An 18,185-nucleotide genomic window follows, 5' to 3' on the forward strand; every position below is an offset into this window, starting at 1 on the left:
TCCCAGCAAAATTTGAAGGAAGGGGTTCCATGCGATGACGTGATTTCATGGCATATTTTGCATTGGTTCAAACGAAGTCGTGAAAGATCTGATATTTTCATTAGCATTTGAACCAATGAAAAGGAAGTCGTGAAAGATCCGTTCTTTTCATCAGCATCTGAACCCATTCAATCGATCCAATAGAGATGAATTTTATGTACTTATTTATGCAGATTTTTCTAAATATATAAGATTAATTATTTACAATAGGCTTGATGTTGTCGGAGACCCGAAATCACAACCAACGTTGTTAAAACTCTCGTCGTAATGATAATTCCATTGCAAAGGGTTGGTAAAAATGACATGCCAACGCATTGGTGGAAATGACACGTCAAAGCATTGGTGAAAATGATATGTCAAAACATTGGTGTAAATTACATGCTTTGGATCCAAAAAGGAATAGCATCTTTTGGGGTCCACGCTCATATAATTTCATCGATGAAGATGCTAAAAAGATGACATGCTATATTACTTTCACCCATGATTGAATGACATCTTTGGCATCGAACATTTTGCTGGGGGCTGTTCGAAGATCCTTCGGAAATGTATACCGATCGTTGTGGTCCTGTGTACAGCGATATTATGTTTTCCGTGGAAAAGACAATGCTTCCTGGCATTTATGTAATGGTCAGTCCAATTCGTTTTTGGGAGAATTAAATTGGTCTTCCTTCAGCAACTCTTGCTGATAAATGTCTGCAAAATTTAGCTTAAATCCTCAAAATACCCAAAATCGAGCGGTACAGTTATACTTAGACCTATATTCACAATTTTTTGTGGGGAAGATGTATGACCACCGAGAACCTACAAAATTCATAATTTGCTCTGAAAATTTGCATAAAATACTCAAAATACTGAAAATCGGGAGGTATCGTTATATGGGGACTATGTTTAAACGTGGACCTATGTCCACAATTTTTGGTGGACAAGAGTAGTGACCACTAGGAACCATTAGGTAGTACCAAATTACAGTTAATTTGGTAGGCAATTGTAGCTTAAATCCTCAAAGTACATAAAAACTGCAGGTACCGTTATATGGGGGCTATACCAAAATCTTAGCCGATGTTGTTAATATTTGGTCCATTATTACCCAGGGACACTGACTGTATTTGTACAAAATTTCAGAAACATATCTCAAGTCGTTTGCAAGTTATTAATTTCTGCCGCTAGATCAGTGCTTTCGACTACTGTGCGCCAGGTTTGTTGGAGTTTTTCTTAGCAAGTTGGAATTGCGTACAAAAATTATATAAATTTAATCAGGAACACAAGGAAATTCTGAAAATATTCTCGAACGGCCCTTAAACTGCAATCAATCATCATTTTCGAATTTGTGTAGGAGGTACCGTATAAAATTGCTGTTATAGTCTATCTCCGAATTTCATCTAAGTTTAAAAAATATATGTATTACGATTTACAAAGTTTCAATCAAGTCGATTACTCCATTCGAGAGTTAACGAGTCAAAGTAATGGACAAACATGGTTAGATCCACTCCAAATTGTCTGAAACATTTGGCCCTAACAAATGTGGTGTATGAAACCATTTCAGATCGTGACGAGGGGTCGTCATAGGGCTGAGGATATAGCAATAAAACCATTGTTATCCACTACACTGTCAACTTTTGTTTTAAATGAGAAAGTAAGGCAGGATGCATCTAACCAATAAAAATTACATGGCAAAATTACAAGGATTACAACAATAGTTTATTGATTTTAAATGTGCTTCTACTTTCCGTTGTGTGCGTTCATTCTGTTTCACATAACAGTTGTACAAAGTACAACACAAAGAGAATGCTGAATCCATACAAAAAGAAAAGAACAATAGTCGAAAGTTTTTCAATACGTCGACGATGAAGATGACAGCAATCATCAAAAATGGTTCATTTCGAAAGAAATGTTAAAAGTTAAATTAAACAGAAAATCGTTTAGTTTGAAGCACAACAAAGGACCAACTAACGTGTACGGCAACAACAAAGAACGAAATGCAATACAACAAGAAACAACAACAAAAAATTGCCAAATAGAACAGCCTTTTGTTTGTTGGCATTGACGTTGGCTGTTGAACAAGGATTTGTCTTTGCCATCAACTAAAGAATTTCCATTGAAGAAGGTTAATACAAATGATCGAAATTTTACCCCTTGACCAGATAGAGAACAAGAAGAGCCTATATAGTATGACACAATAGACTGACAAAAGCACAACAAACCAATAAAGTGTGTGTGTGTTTGTGATGCCAATAGAAAGGAGTTTGAGGTGGAAGAGCTTAAAACTGTTTTTAAGGTTAGTGAATGCCACAGCTAACCAGCAGCACCCACTACAATGTCCGCAAACAAGAAAGCCGGAGACATTCTTTGTTGTTTAACCCAAATTTGAACTACCAACAAGTTTGCATGACTTATGACCATTTCTAGATGCGGTAAACGTATATTTCTTACCCACAATCAGATGTCATTTGCTTATATATGTAGATGACTAACCAATTCCTGGCTTCTTTTCTTTTTGGTTGGTGAAATGGTAAAACGAAGAAAATGTTTGATAATGAGGGTTTGGATAAAAGATGACATCTAAAGGCCATTATAAGGGTCACACTAGCAACTAGCCATTCTTATGACATTTAAGCATGTTAAGTTGCTGGTGACAGCAAAATAACGCTTTGAAGTGGCCATTTTTCGTTGGCCGAATGACCCTTCAAACTTTTCTAAAGCGAAAATCTATTTTGTCACATAATTTAAAGCAATCGTAAAGGCAACAACAGAAGATTAGTTAATAGGAAAAAATACAAAACTTACAACAACAGAACCAATACTCATCACAAGGGAAATATGTTGGGAATTGAGATCCGGAATGGGTAGCCAGTAGTCATTGGTGAAGCCATTGCCACAGTTACAAGCAAACATGTCATTATAAGAATTATTAGCATGGGTCACAGTGGGTGTTTTTCTTTTCGATGTTTGGAGAATGAGCCTCCATTTTAATATCAAATGTCACGGCGAACTTCGTAACGTATGATAATATAAATCCTGCCTACTTTGAAGTCAAACAATTCAATCTAGTACAACATTTTGTGGACAAAGAAAAATAATAATCCTGCGAAGTAATTTTTCCCGTTAGGGAAGTTGTTCATTGGTAACTCTTAACCAGTGTCTCAATTTAAACGAATTTCTTTACACGGAAAATCTGAACAACGGGCCAGCAACGCGGAACGGGTCAGCTAGTTAATTTAAAAATGTCAATGACCTTTCTTTGAATATAATAATGCAAGAACTTATTTATGGCCTCATTCACAACCCACTGTGCCACAACACACAGTTCTAAAAAGCTAATAAGGACTACCAAATGAGTTCAAATATATAAAAAGAAACCAACAACCAACCGATGACTATGACTATGGAATTCTAATGAATTGACCATGAAATGGACTTGTTGATAAATGATGACAATCATCTTCTACGACCGTAATAAACAATATTTGCAACTCTTTTGTTGAAAGTTGCCATTTAAGGTTGGCATGTTCAACATCAATAAAAGAATTGGGAAAATATTTTTGCTCCCAATCAGCAAAGCACACACGCACACATAGAGTCTTCATCCTTAGGTAATAATAAAATAATATTTTTTATTTTTTGCTTCCTTCATTCATTTTTTAAAGTAAAACAAAAGACAGATAGCTCTTTCTCTTTAATTCCATTCACATTTTTTATAAATTGTTTTTATAGTTCTTTTATGTTTTGCAAAGCAGTCACATACACATCGACATCAATAGAAAAAAGATTAAATATATATGTAGGCCGCCCATGTTGACATACGTCACAATCAGATAAAGGTTTTGTTACTGCTGGTACCTCCGAGAGCACGAAAAAGAACAAAGGCTATGAAATCAAAGGTGCATAACAAGGTGAAAAAACGTACCAACCTCTTTTTTAAACAGTTCCTGTAGTTGATTTTAGAGTTTCCCACGAAACTTTTACAACACGATTTATTAATATGATCTTTCTTTTTTGATGTTTTTTTAATGAAAGTTTTACCTTCGTTTGTGAAGAAGAGCTTTACGACCTTTACATTGAAGTTACTGTAAAAGACAACACAATTCGAAGAAGGGTGCTAACGAAAATGTTTTATAAGAGTTGTCATAAAACGAGACATGAGGTAGTGGTTGGATTTGTGTGTATCTAAAGAAGTACCATTTAAGACCCAAAGCCGATTGAAGACAAAGAAGAACGACATTTGTACATCTATCATATCAAGAAGAAAAACAATTTTAGTTGACGGAAAAGGTACAGGGTCATAGACCCATTAAAAGAATGGCTCGAAGCACAGAGATGGGAGTACCCTTGGTGTAGAGGCTCTGTGTGGACTTGTGGGAGGTGCTTGCCCATACAAAAAGATGGAACATGAAATTTGCTGCATCAGGTTCAAAATTATGCGTTTTTCTGGTTTCTCAGTTATCAGTGCTGATAATCGACACAATTTTAATTTTTCCGATTACATTGGGCGTCGAAGATGTCGTCATTATAAGTCATTTGGGCGATTGCTCTGATGATGATATCTTTAAAACCATCGAGGCAATTGTTTAAAAATCGATTTTCGTGGCCGCACCACCAATTTTTTGTCGTCACCCATTGTAAATTTACTACTTTATCTGCCTGTGCAATAGGCCGGGGCGATTTGAAAACCTTAATGAGCCCTTCGCGTTTCTGATTCCTGGGATTGAACTGAGCAAAAAAGTCCACTGGACCATATATCTACCGTGAAAATCGAGCCTCCCGATTTTGACTTTAAGTTTTTTATAGAACTATAACTGAAATTCTCATAATTTTGAAAATAATTATTGAACAAAACAAAAAAACATTATATTTTTGAAAATTATGAGAAATTCAGTTATAGTTTTTTTGAGGGGGTTTTCAGACTGAAACCACTATAACTTAGCCATTTGTTAACCGATTTCAACAAATAATATCTTGTTCTAAAGATATTATACACCCCTCTAAAAGGAAGAAGGATCACTAGAAATCCGTTGTGAAAAAAAGAAGATATGTCCGTTTAAATTTGAAAATGTAAGAAATCCAGATTTTCACTACTTTTACCGTTGTAAAAAAATAAAACGAATTGACCCCAACGAACTAAATGCATTGTCGTTGTCCATGGATCCCAACACGATATAATTTTGCATCAGAACACTTGAATATTTTTCTGGTCAGCTTTTGTAGCACAGTGTCATTTACCGACATTTTTCAAATAGTTTGCCCCTTCTCAAAGCCAAAACTGCCTGAAGGAGCGTTCCAATGCTTTCGCGATATATTAGAGAGTTCTTAATTACTGTCTTGGCTACAATTTTTGTATTTGTGTTGGATCGAAAATCTCAATGGTTTGGCTGTTATATGCCAAAATATCCAAAAAACGTCAATAAAAAACTTAAAGTCAAAATCGGGAGGCTCGATTTTCACGGTAGATATATGGTCCAGTGGACTTTTTTGCTCAGTTCAATCCCAGGAATCAGAAACGCGAAGGGCTCATTAAGGTTTTTTTCCTTCCACACAAATCGCCCCACCCTACTGTGCAAGTACTCATGCTTCGGAGCGTTTTCTAAAGCTATGTGTGTTTATTATTATGTTTGTATGTTCGTTCTTCTGTTCAATCTAGCTCTGGATCTATCTCCAGTTCCAGAAAATGGCTGCTTCGATGGGATGTAGCCACAGATCCACTGGAGCTAGAGGAGTAAGTTTGGCGAGGCAGTTGAAAATGTGCTTTGTGTCGTGCGGGCCCATGCCGCATACTGGACAGATGTCTTGCACGGCGCGATCGATTTCCGCCCAATACAAATTTAGGCGACTGCAAAATCCTTAGCGTAGTTGAGCCAAAACTACTCTGGTTTGTCGTGGCAGCTGACGCTCTCAGCTGCGGTAGATGGGGATGTACTCCGAGAACAACTGCATCCGCGTGAATACTATTTAAACCTGCTTGATATGCCTGATGATCTAAGGGTTCTCTCCTATATTGTTGGACCTCCCTCTCTAGAGCATGAATATCCTTCCTGATATGCCTGAATGTGTCGAGCCTAGCCAACAGATGGTGATTGGCATGGCTCTCACGGTAACACCCAAGCAAGTACTGCAACGAAAGCATCCCATTATGTTGTTTTACTGGAAGAATCTTTGCCTCCTCATGTAGATGGTCCACTGAAGATCCTGTTGTTGTTCTCAGGGCGGCATTCTGACAGGTTTGAATGTTTTTCCAATTCGTATCCCATAATCTCGGGGACCAAACTGGAGCCGCATAGCTTACCACAAGTTTTCTTCATCTGCACCCCAAGTGCTGCCGGCTAGGGACTTGAGGACCATGTTCCTGCTTTTCAGTTTGTCGCAGATAGCTGTGGCGTGTGCGCATGACTTAAATTTAGTGTCGAATGTGACCCGTAAAATTTTGGGGCAGTTTGTGTTCGGAATTCTCGAGTGGAAAAAGGTGGTAAGATCGGTTAAATAGGTGTTCAGTCTCTCACAGATGTCATCAGGGAAGTTACCTGACGCCATGATCGTACAATCATCCGCATACGTTACGATCTTGATGCCGTCTGGAGGGGGCGGAATACAGGAGAGGTTAAACAGTTCCGAAGATATCATCCCACCTTGGGGACCTCCCTGTTTCACTCTACGGGGTTTGGACTTCTTGTTCCTGAATTCCACGTACGACTGGCGTGCACACATATAATTGACAATCCAACGATTCAAGCTCGGTCGGAGGGTTGTCTGCTCAATGTCCTCAAACAGCGCGGAGTGCCTGACTGTATCAAAAGCTTTTGCTACATATTTTAGAGTAACCCTATACGCCGCATTTTTCTCTTCGGTAGCAGCATGACACTCCTGGTGATACCGTGGGTTCCATGTTGGAGATCTCTGTTATACAAGTATGGATTTTGCAGCTGTTTGCATGAAGTCTGTAATACGTTGCCATTGTCCTGATATGTTATGAGGCTGTGGCTATCTGCTGTTATTGCTACCGATGTCCAACGCCCGTGTTGTGTCTGTTTGTACTACGTTTAATCTGGTACGTACCTTTGCTGCAACAATGTGGCGGTCCGAGTCTACGTTTGCACCTCGGAACGTCTAACACACTCGATGAATGTCTTCCATCTATCACAACGCGATCAATTTTATTTCTTGTTCTTTTATCTGGAGACAGTCAGGCGCCCTAATAAATAGCGAGATGCTTAAATCTGGTACTGCTAACTACCATGTTTTTGCCACTGCGAAGACTATTAGCTTCATTCCATTGTCAGATGTTTCACTACGTAGACTGAATTCCCCTACTGTTGGACCAAAGATATTCTCTTTTCCAATTTTGGCTTTGAAATCACCTAGAATAATTTTAATGTCATCGGCAGGACAACGGTCATATGTTTATTTTATGCGCTCGTAGAATATACCTTTGGTCTGTTCGTCCTTGTCTTTGGTTGTTGCATGAGCTCAAATAAAGGTATCGTTAAATGGGGCTATACCGAAACATGGACCTATTTTGACAACTTTTTATAGAGTATTTTTGTGATAACTGAGAGCCTCAAAAGTCAAATTGCATCTACTTCTGCCAAAAAAGGTAGCTAACTCCTTAATATACCGAAAAACGGGAGGAACGTTGAAATTTTTTGTGGGATGTTTTGTGACCTCTGGGAAACTTAAACGTCAAATTACAGGTAGTTCGGTAAAAAATTTGCTAATATCCTCAATACACCGAAAATCAGGAGGTACCGTTATATGGGGACTATTCCAAAACGTGGACCGATGTAGCCAATCTTCTAACTTGACCTGGGGCTCAATTCTGTTTCTATAAAAATTTCAAATGTTCATAGAAACAGAAAACTTTTAATAAAGGAAATAAATGAAAAATTTTATAAAGAAAATATTTAGCATTTCCAATTTTTATAGAACAAGAATCCAGGCCCTGTCTATGGAAGAAAGACACTCGAGTGGAAAATATAGCGTGCTAGCTCAAATATTCCGGATTTCCGGATTACAACAGACGGTTAGACGAACGGAGACGGTTATAGCGACTCAGAATTTTAACCTGATCAAGAATATAGGGGAATTTCTGAGCCAAATCAAACAATTTTTAACAATGGGGTTTCGATTTCCTTTATTTTTTATTTTTTCAAAATCGAAAAATGACACAGTTTTAAGATGTTTAAGATAAATTCCTAAATGTTTAAGATAAATTCCAAATTGGAGCAATATTTTATTAATATTCACGGAGTCGACTCCGTAGTCGGAGTCGATCCAAAATGGTGCCAACCTTGGTGCAAACTTTGCAGATTATAAGTCATAAGTCTAGTGCTAGTGCTAGGCATCCGATCGAACTACTCCTATACAGTCAAACTTCTCTATAACGAATCGTGGTATAATAAATAACCATTCCACACAAAATATTATCCTTATAGCGAGACTTTTTTAAAACGTAGTCCTCATTATCTGCGTTATACGGAAGGTCTGTCAACAAAGCCAATTCATGTTTCTTTGCATGCTGTTTATGCTTCTTTACAAAAATTTGCAAATGAAAAATTCGAAAATGTAACGTAAACTGAAAACAATGTGTCATACTTTTCAAAACATTTATACATTTTTGATACAATGTGCCTCCATGATGGCATTTCGCGTGAACTTATTTACTAAAAAGTTTACACAAAATGAGCTTCTGATTGATGTGTTGTGTTTGTGCACTTTTGGTCGATGTAAACAAATAACAATTTTGGTAGCTCGTTTTTGAAAGAAGTTCATAGTTGTCTGCCTTGGCATGGCATAAATAAAATTGTTTACCACAAATTATACGCAAGAAGAACTTCTTCAGAAACTATGAACCTGAAACATAAACAAATAAAAAAAAAACTTTTTTGTTATGTTGTGTTTTCGTTATTTTTATGGTTCCACATTTTAAATGTTCACTAAAAGTTGCACTGAATGAACGCTCTCTTTCGTCGTTGACGAGTTGCATGGTTGTCGCTGCTGTTGCTGCAGCTGTGTGGTGTACAGATGTTGTTCAACATTTCATGGCATTTCTTTCATTTACTTTGTCGTAGTTTTTTTTTAGTTTTGGCCAAAAAAGACAAACGACCTTAAATGTGTTCGTATGTGGCCAAAAGTGCATTCAAGTTTCCGGAGTAACAGTCAAAGTTTGGCAGTTAATTAATGAGACCACTTTACTTAAGGCATTTAAATCGGGTTAAGGAGGTATAAGTGGGAAAATTGTACAATGCGAAAAGTTCAATACCGAAAATGATAACACTGATCCATCTAACTTCCTAATCACTATCCTTGCCATGTTGAACATTTTTGTTTTTTAAGTTATTTTCCCAATTGTATTAACCCACCCCTCGTTTTAATCTCAACACTGCAGTGTAGGAGGCTGAATAAGTTTCAGAGCAAACAATCATCTTAAGTATGTATGAGTTTCGCGTGAAATGTAATAAATTCAGTGTTAATTTAGGGAGGGCGTGAATCAGTGGCAATCTGTGTTCGTGAGCGCGGTAGTGATACCATCATTGACGGTGTGATTACACCAGCATTGTTTAACTGCAAAAACCATTCACTCTAGTCTGCTGTGCTAATAAGCTATTTGGCCAATTTGGGTGGCAGCCATTTGAATGAATGTTAATAAGACTGAATAGAGAAGACCTGTAATAAAATACTTAACTACTTCAGAGTTAGATAGTTTTACATTTTAAAAAAGTTACAATGAAATTTATAAGGATGCATTTTTCGTAGGCTGAAAAGTATATGGTTGGATTCACAAAAATGCAGACTTGAGACATTTTAGACCTAAATTCAAATTAAAGTTTTATTGATGGAATTTAAAGTTGTAGGTGAAAATTTCAGAGGTAAACAATTTAAAAATGCATTAGTATGGCTTTGCCAGCAGAGACATACTCTCTCCTTTATTCATAAAGAAAGAAAGCAACCCCAAATTTTTTCGTCTATAAAATATGTTTTAATATATATTTATTGTTGTTAATATGATATATAGTTAAGTTCGACACATCCAACCGATAGTCTGGTGCTTACTCGCCTCATCAGATAGAAAAGATGCGGACATTATTGCTTTTTTGCTGATGCCAATTGTTTATGAACCCCGCGCAATGGCAAAGTGTTATCCACTGAAAAAAGCGAAAAATCGGCACTAGGGTAACTTAGGCCTCCATCAAGGAATCCATAGTTCAACCAGAAGTACGAAAAAATCGAGATGTGAAGAAAGCAAAATAAATTCCAAAATAAGTGTGCAAAGGGTATAGTCGGGACGGGCCGACTATGGGATACCCTACACCACTATCGCTGTGTATAAGCTTTTCAGTCATAAACATTTATTTTATGGAGGTACCACCCTGGCTTTTGTACGAAATGACATAGGGCTAACTGAGACAAGATATTTATTAAAACTGCAAAAGTGAGAAATTGAAATACTTGAGTGTATGTTTCTATATTTCTACGACTTTTAGAAACGCAATTGGGATCAATATTAAGCACAGAATGTCTTTATTAATATAGGTCACTTTTGTTGAAATGCACCAAAGCAAACCTGGAATATTCGTCTATACAAATCGAATAAAAAAAATTGAGAAGTCGGATGTACACCAACCGATGAATACAAAAAGACTGATTACAAAAAATGGAAAAATGGGATATATTACCGACTATTGCGACATCTCCGTTGTTCATTGTAAAGGTTGGATTTTCCACATTCATTGTCAGGGTTTGTTTTTGCAAGGTACCCAAACAAAGCTGTGACATTCATTATTAAAATGAAAATAACAAAAATGAAAAAATGAGTTGGATTAAGGACTATTCCGATTTCTCCGTTGTTCGACCACCTACGTCCACCTCTTTTACATTGTTGTAAAGGTGATATTTTCAACTTTCATTTCCGGTTTTGCTTTTGGTATACCACTTATAGAAGCGGAGATATTCGCTTTGGAATAAAACGTTAACTTCTTTCCAATTTAGTTTTTTGTCTTTTCCCTTCCTGAATACTGTCCGACCATGACCAAAACCAAGAGGCTTCTTCACCTCAGGGGAACAACACCCACAATTTGGTGACAATGTGACCAAACTTGCTACCTTTATCGAGATAACAAGGTTTCGATTTTATAGCTGTCATCATCTAAAACACTACTTTGGTTGCAGGATTGTAGTTGGTTCGACGTTAAAACATCTGGTCTCCAGTTTTAACCTGATGGAGGAAAGTCTAGATATTTCAACATCAGTCTTATTTGCACCCACGCACAGTGGGCAATGCTTATGTTTTATTGTATGTATATCCATAAATATGATACGAATTGTTTTAGATTGATATTTTTGCGTCATTATACCCTCAGCCTTTAGGCTAAAGAGGGTATTTACACTTTGATACGACCAAAAATGGTTTTAGACCCCAAGTATGTTTGTACGATATCTGTTTCAGACAATTTTGAGTAGATCTAGCAATGCTTGTCCGTCTGTCTGTCTGTCTGGCTGGCTGGTGCGCACGATAACTCTCGAACGGATCAATCGATTCGGTTCAAATTTCGGGTATCGAAATATTTTGTCCAGATTCGATTTAAGTTCGAAGATGGGCCATATATGTCCACTCCTTCAGGTACCTCCCCCACATATGTTCAAAAATTGTCGCAAAACTTGTGCGCACGATAACTCTTGCAGAGAATAACCGATTTAGTCCATACTTTGCACATCGTGTAATTTCTTCCAAACATAGATAAGGTTCCAATATGGACTCAATCGGTCCACTCCTTCGGGTACCTCCCACACAAAATTTCGAAAAAGTTCAGTTTAGGACCTGGTCTCGAATCGCTTTGATTTTTGTTTACGCAAGTTGTATTCGCTGTCCTCTATATGACTCTGTAAGTTTCATTAGGGGCAAGTCCATACTTCCTGAGAAAATAGCCTGAAAGTTACAAAAAACCCTCTGACACCGTGTGTAATGGTTGGAACGCAATATAACTCTCGAACGGATCTGCCGATTCGGTCCGAAATTTGGCTTTCGTAATATTTTGTCCAAACTTAGTTCAAGTTCAAAGATGGATTATACGGTCCACTCCTTCCGGTACCTGCTATTGAATCACTTTGATTTTTGTTGAAGCAACTTACATTTGCTGCCTCAATTGCGATGGTAAAAGTTGTTTCAGGGGCAAGTCCATACTTCTTGAGAAAACAGCTCGAAGGGTGTAAAAACCCCCTATGGCACACCCATGGTCTATGTCGGTCCATTCCTTTAAGTACCTTTTCCACATCATTTTTGAACTTTAATCATAATCAACATTTTTGTCGGTTCATACGACCAAAACTTTGAAACTCCCTAAATACATAAGTTTTTTGTGAAAAAAGTGTTTCAATTTGCACAGGCTGAGGGTATATCTCTGTCGGCAAACCGACTGATACTTTTTTACTTGTTTATTAATGTATTTGATCAATCCTATAGCACGGTACCTTCCGATTCTAGTCATTTTGATGATTTTAGCCGCATTATCCAACTGAAGTAGGAGATATTTGGCATTTAGTCATCGTTGGTAGTATATTCCGACAGAGAACTGTCGGTACAGGTCCACTTTTTGATCAAGCCTCCATAAAACGGTTCCGCCCGATTTTCAGTATTTTTAAAATTTTACGCATTTAATCCAGTTTATATAATTTATGGTGGAGGGTATAATTAGAGTTCAAAATCAAACCATTCTGTATTTTAGTAATAACAAGTAAAAAAGTATCAGTCGGCTTTGCCGACAGAGATATACCCTCAGCATGTGTGAATTGAAATACTATTTTTTCAAACAAAAAAAAAAAAAAAAACATTATTTCGGGATTTTCAAAATTTTGGGCCTATGAACCAACAAAAATATGGATAGGATTAAAGCTCAAAAATTTGCAGGGATATCGATAGATAGGGCTTTTTTACCATACTAGCCTACGAAAAATATAACATCGCTGTAAACTGGACCACTAGGAAACCCTTCGGAAAAAATGTCCAAAGGATCCTCGAACAGACCCTTAACCACACAGAAATGTTGAATATTTGTGTGGGTGGTATCCCAAGGATTGGACAGATAGGGCACAAGTTTGAACATAAACTAAGTTTCGACAATATTTAGAGATCCAAAGTTTGGACCAAATCGGTTGCTACGTCTATGAGATATTGCGCGTACCATTGTAGCGAATATTTTCGAACTTTTGTGGGGGAGGTACCGGAAGGAATGGACCCATAAGCACCACCGTCGAATTTCATGTAATAGCTCGAGCTCTCCAGCCACTACATACGGTGCCGTAGCGGTTTTTTACAACTTTCGGACTGTTTTCTCAAGAAGTTTGGACTTACCCCTGAACAAACTTTTACTATCGCAATTGAGGCAGCGTATGCAAGTTGCTTCAACAAAAATCAAACGATTCGAGGACAGGTCTTAAAGTGAATTTATGCAAAATTTTGTGTGCGAGGTACCCTAAGGATTGGAAAAATATAGTCCATATTCGAACCTGATCTATATCTGGTAGATATATTAGGATGTGTCAAGTATGGACCAAATCGGTCACTCCCATCAAGAGTTATCGTGCGCACAATTTTTCCGAACATTTTTGAACTTTTGTGGGAAAAGTACTTGTATGAGTGGACCGATATGACGTATATTGTAACTTAAACTAAGCGTGCACAAAATATTGCAAATGCCACATTTTGGACCGAATCGGCAGATCCGTTCGAGAGTTATCTTGCGCTCCAACGACTACACACGGTGTCATAGGTTTTTTGTTTGCACATTTCAGGCCATTTTGTCAGGAAGTGGAAACTTGCCCCTGATGAAACTTGTATGAAACGAATGGGGGGCAGTGAATACAAGATGCTACATGAAAAATCAAAGCGATTCGAGAGCAGGTCCTAAACTGAACTTTTCCGAAATTTTGTGGGGGAGGTACCCGAAGGAGTGGACCGATTGAGTCCATGTTGGAACCTCATCTAAGTCTGGTGGAAATTTTACGATGTACAAAGTATGGACCAAATCGGTTACTCCCTTCAACAGTTATGGTGCGCACAAATTTTCCGAACATTTTCGAACTTTTGTATGGGAAGTACCGGAAGGAGTGGACCGATATAACCAATCTTCGAACTTAAACTAAGTTTGGACAAAGTATTATGAAAGCCAAATCGTGGACCGAATCGGTTGATTCGTTCGAGAGTTATCGTGCGCTCCAGCCAGACAGACAGACGGACTGAAACACATTTCGTCCAAACATACTTGGGGTCTGAAACCATTATTTCTATGATGCACATTTTGCCCGTATGAAAGTGTATATACCCTCGTTAGCATAAATGCTGCATCACTGCATTAATTTCCCTACTCGTGGGAACAGATGGGTTATTTTGATGGGTTATAATATTATTTCATTTAAATAAATACTATTACGGTATATCAAAAATATAAAAGATTCCACAAAAATATATATTCACAGAACGCACACGCAATTTTACATCTTAATTCATGGTTAACATTGTAAAAAATATCTATTTTAAATGTATCGTTATTCCGTTCTGTCTTACTATTTCTAATTATTATATATGTATGCTGTTAAGTACAGTCAACAATCTAGATCAATACTGTACGAACGTTTCAAACTTTCTTTCCATTCCATTTTCTGCACGCTAGATCGGAATTTTTTCCCACTGTGCCACGCCCCAATGAAGCCAAGGACGAGTAGATCAAAGCTATATCCTGTCCGGTGTCCTGCCCATGGCACTAAAATTATTCTAAGCTATATTAATGACAAAATTCAGCCTCTAAATCGACCTTGTGCAGCAAAGGTACGTACCCGGTTAAACGTAGCAAACGTACGAACAGACACAACACAGAAGTTGGGTATCGGTAAGCTATAATGCCATCAGATAACAACAGGCTATTCCAATAAACTGACCGAATTGCTTAACGAAAGTACTGCTCCAATGTCAAAGTATTACACATTACATGCAAACAACCGGAAAATCCATACTAGGATACCAAATACTATCACCAAGGAACCCATGATATTACCAGGTTTGTCGTTCTGGTACCGAAGGGAAAAATGCGGAATATAGGGCTACTTAACAATCAGTTACAGATTAAAAAGGGATTAAGAATCGGGTGCATAATATATGAAAATTTCCGCCCTGCAAAAGCTTCAGTAACAAATAACGAGTTTTAATACATAGTACAACAAGACCTAGCTTTGCGTTTCAAACGTTTCAAAAAACCCGACTCAAAGTGAAAAGACGCAAAGCAAATTATTATTTTCAAAAAAAAAAAAAAAAATTACTGTGTTAAGGCAGCTTTCTTTCACAGCATATAATTCAAATGGCTCTTGAACAGTTTTTCTCAACGCAAATATTGTAGCAACTAATATTTCTAACTATCGCCTGGGCATTCCTTTCTCAGTCAGCATTGTTTTTATACCCTCAGCCTTTAGACTAACGAGGGTATGTACACTTTGATACGACCAAAAATGTGCCTAATCGAAACAATGGTTGTAGACCCCAAATATGATTGAACGAAATGTGTTTCAGAAAATTTGGAGTCGATTGAACAATGTCCGTCCGTCTGTCTGTCTGGCTGGAGCGCACGATAACTTTCGAACGGATCAACCGATTCGGTCCAAAATTTGGCTTTAGTAATATTTTGTACCTGCCCCACAAAACTTCGAAAATGTTCGGAAAATTTGTACGTACGATAACTTTTAAAGGAAGTAAGACTTAGATGATGTTCCAATATGGACTCAATCGGTTCACTTCTTCGGGTACATCCCACACAAAATTTCGGATAAGTTCAGTTTAGGACCTGCTCTTGAATCGCTTTGATTTTGGTTTTAGCAACTTGTATTCACTGCCCCCCATACGACGGTACAAGTTTCATCAGGGGCAAGTCCATACTTCCTGTGAAAATAGCCTGAGTGTTGCACAAAACCTTATGACACCGTGTGAGGTGGTTGGAGCGCAAGATAACTCTCGAACGGATCTGCCGATTAGGTCCAAAATGTATCCTTAGTAATATTTTGTCCAAATATAGTTTAAGTTCGAAGATAAGCCATACCGGTCCACTCCTTCAGGTACCACCCCCACAAAATTTCAAAAATGTTGTGAAAAATTGTTCGTACGGTAACTTTTGAAGGGAGTGGCCGAATTGGTTCATACTTTACACATCCTAATATATCTACCAGATATAGATCAGGTTCAAATATGGACTATATTTGTCCTCTTCATCCAGTACCTCCTAAACAAAATTTTCGATAAGTTCACTTTAAGACCTGCTATCGAATCACTTTGATTTTTGTTGAAGCAACTTGCATTCGCTGCCTCAATTACGATGGTAAAAGTTTTTTCAGGGGCAAATCCACACTTCTTGAGCAAACAGTCCGAAGGGTGAAAAACCCCCTATGGCACCATATGTAGTGGCTGGAGATCCACTTCCATAATGGTCAATGTCGATCCATTCCTTTATGTGTTTCCTCCGCAAAACTTTTGCTCTTTAATCCTAATCAACATTTTTGTGGTTTCATACGCCCAAAATTTTTTAAACCCTCTAAATACATACGTTTTTTGCGAAAAAATTGTGTCAATATACACAGGCTGAGGGTATATCTCTGTCGGCCAAGCCGGCTGATACATTTTTACTTGTTATACCCTCAGCCTTTAGACTAACGAGGTATATGACCAAAAATGTGATTAATCGAAACAATGGTTTTAGAACCCAAATGAGATTGGGCGAAATGCGTTTCAGACAATTTGAAGACGAATTAGCCCGTCTTTCTGTCTGGCGGGTGCACACGATTTCGGATAAACCGATTCGAACCAAATTTTGCACTTCGTAATATTTTGCCAAAAATTATTTTATGTTCGATCATGGTCCATATCGGTTCACACCTACGAGTATCCCTCACATAAAACTTCAACATTTTTCTGTAAAATGGCGTAAACGATATTATTCCTCTAGACCGGGTTCGAATATGGATTATCCAATCCTTCGGCCACCACAATTTATTGCATGCAAATATTATAATATACATACACACGCATGCACAAGGCTTTAATACTGTGCAATTAAAAATATGCGGTGCTTGGGATAGTTCCTCCATAAGTCGTATAATTTATAATCGGTAACACGTATACGCATTGTAGGTCTCAATTTACTACCTGACATGGGCCCATTTAAACCTTGTAATCACGCAACTGGTCGCAAATTGAATCGCTTTATCAATAATCTTATTGTTTAGATGAGAGTCCGTGAAAGGAAGATATCCATTCATTTAGTAATTTAAGCTGCGAGATCAGCAAAAATTTTGTGACAAATTTATATTATTTAGCGGATTTTAGTTACAATTTATTTGAAAATCCTTCCGGGGATTTTTTATTTTTTTATTTTTCTCATCTATGAACATTGTAGTTTCAGAATTCCCAGGTGTAACACCTTCCATTTAAAGTTGGTTCAGGTGCACCACGTTGATGTTGATGTTTGTTACTTAATTGACAAAATGTCTTGGATGTCTCGGATGTCTTCGTCCGAGGGATAATCCATAGGTAAAGTGTGGTAATAAACATGCATTAGTAATCTTCCATTGAAACAACTTTTATATTACTTTCTTAATATTGAAGCAATTTTTTCCAAAGACATTGATAAACGAGTTTTGCTTCTCTTATTTAGTGTGAACTTAAAAAAGTTTTAAAAATCGTTATAGAGATATTAGTTTGTGTCAGAACTTCGACCTGTACATTAAAAACACTTCGTTATAGAGAAGTATTCGTTATAAGGAAATTCATTATAGAGAGGCTAACATAGGTGAGTTTTAATTTTTAGGTGTGTTTTCAAGTTTTATTTGTTGTAGAAAAAATTTATTACAGGGAAAATCTTTATAGGGAAGTTTGACTGTATATTATAAAATTTAAAAATAATTTGTTGTATTTTATTTCTACTGCAACATGTCGTATTCTCCCAATTAAGCGCAAACAATAAGCTTTCCACAATCATTAATTTTATGGCGGAATACCAAAAAGCCAATTGATGTATTTCCTGGGAACAAAAGAAACTGCGGGTAATTACAAACATCACCCGCTGATTTAGTGTCATCAACACTGTTGCTTTACTTTCGATTGCAGAAAATCACTTCATTTAATGATG

This window comes from Musca autumnalis, unplaced genomic scaffold (assembly GCF_047663935.1).
Source record: "Musca autumnalis isolate F117 unplaced genomic scaffold, ASM4766393v1 scaffold_3, whole genome shotgun sequence".
Classification (NCBI taxonomy): Eukaryota; Metazoa; Arthropoda; class Insecta; order Diptera; family Muscidae; genus Musca; species Musca autumnalis.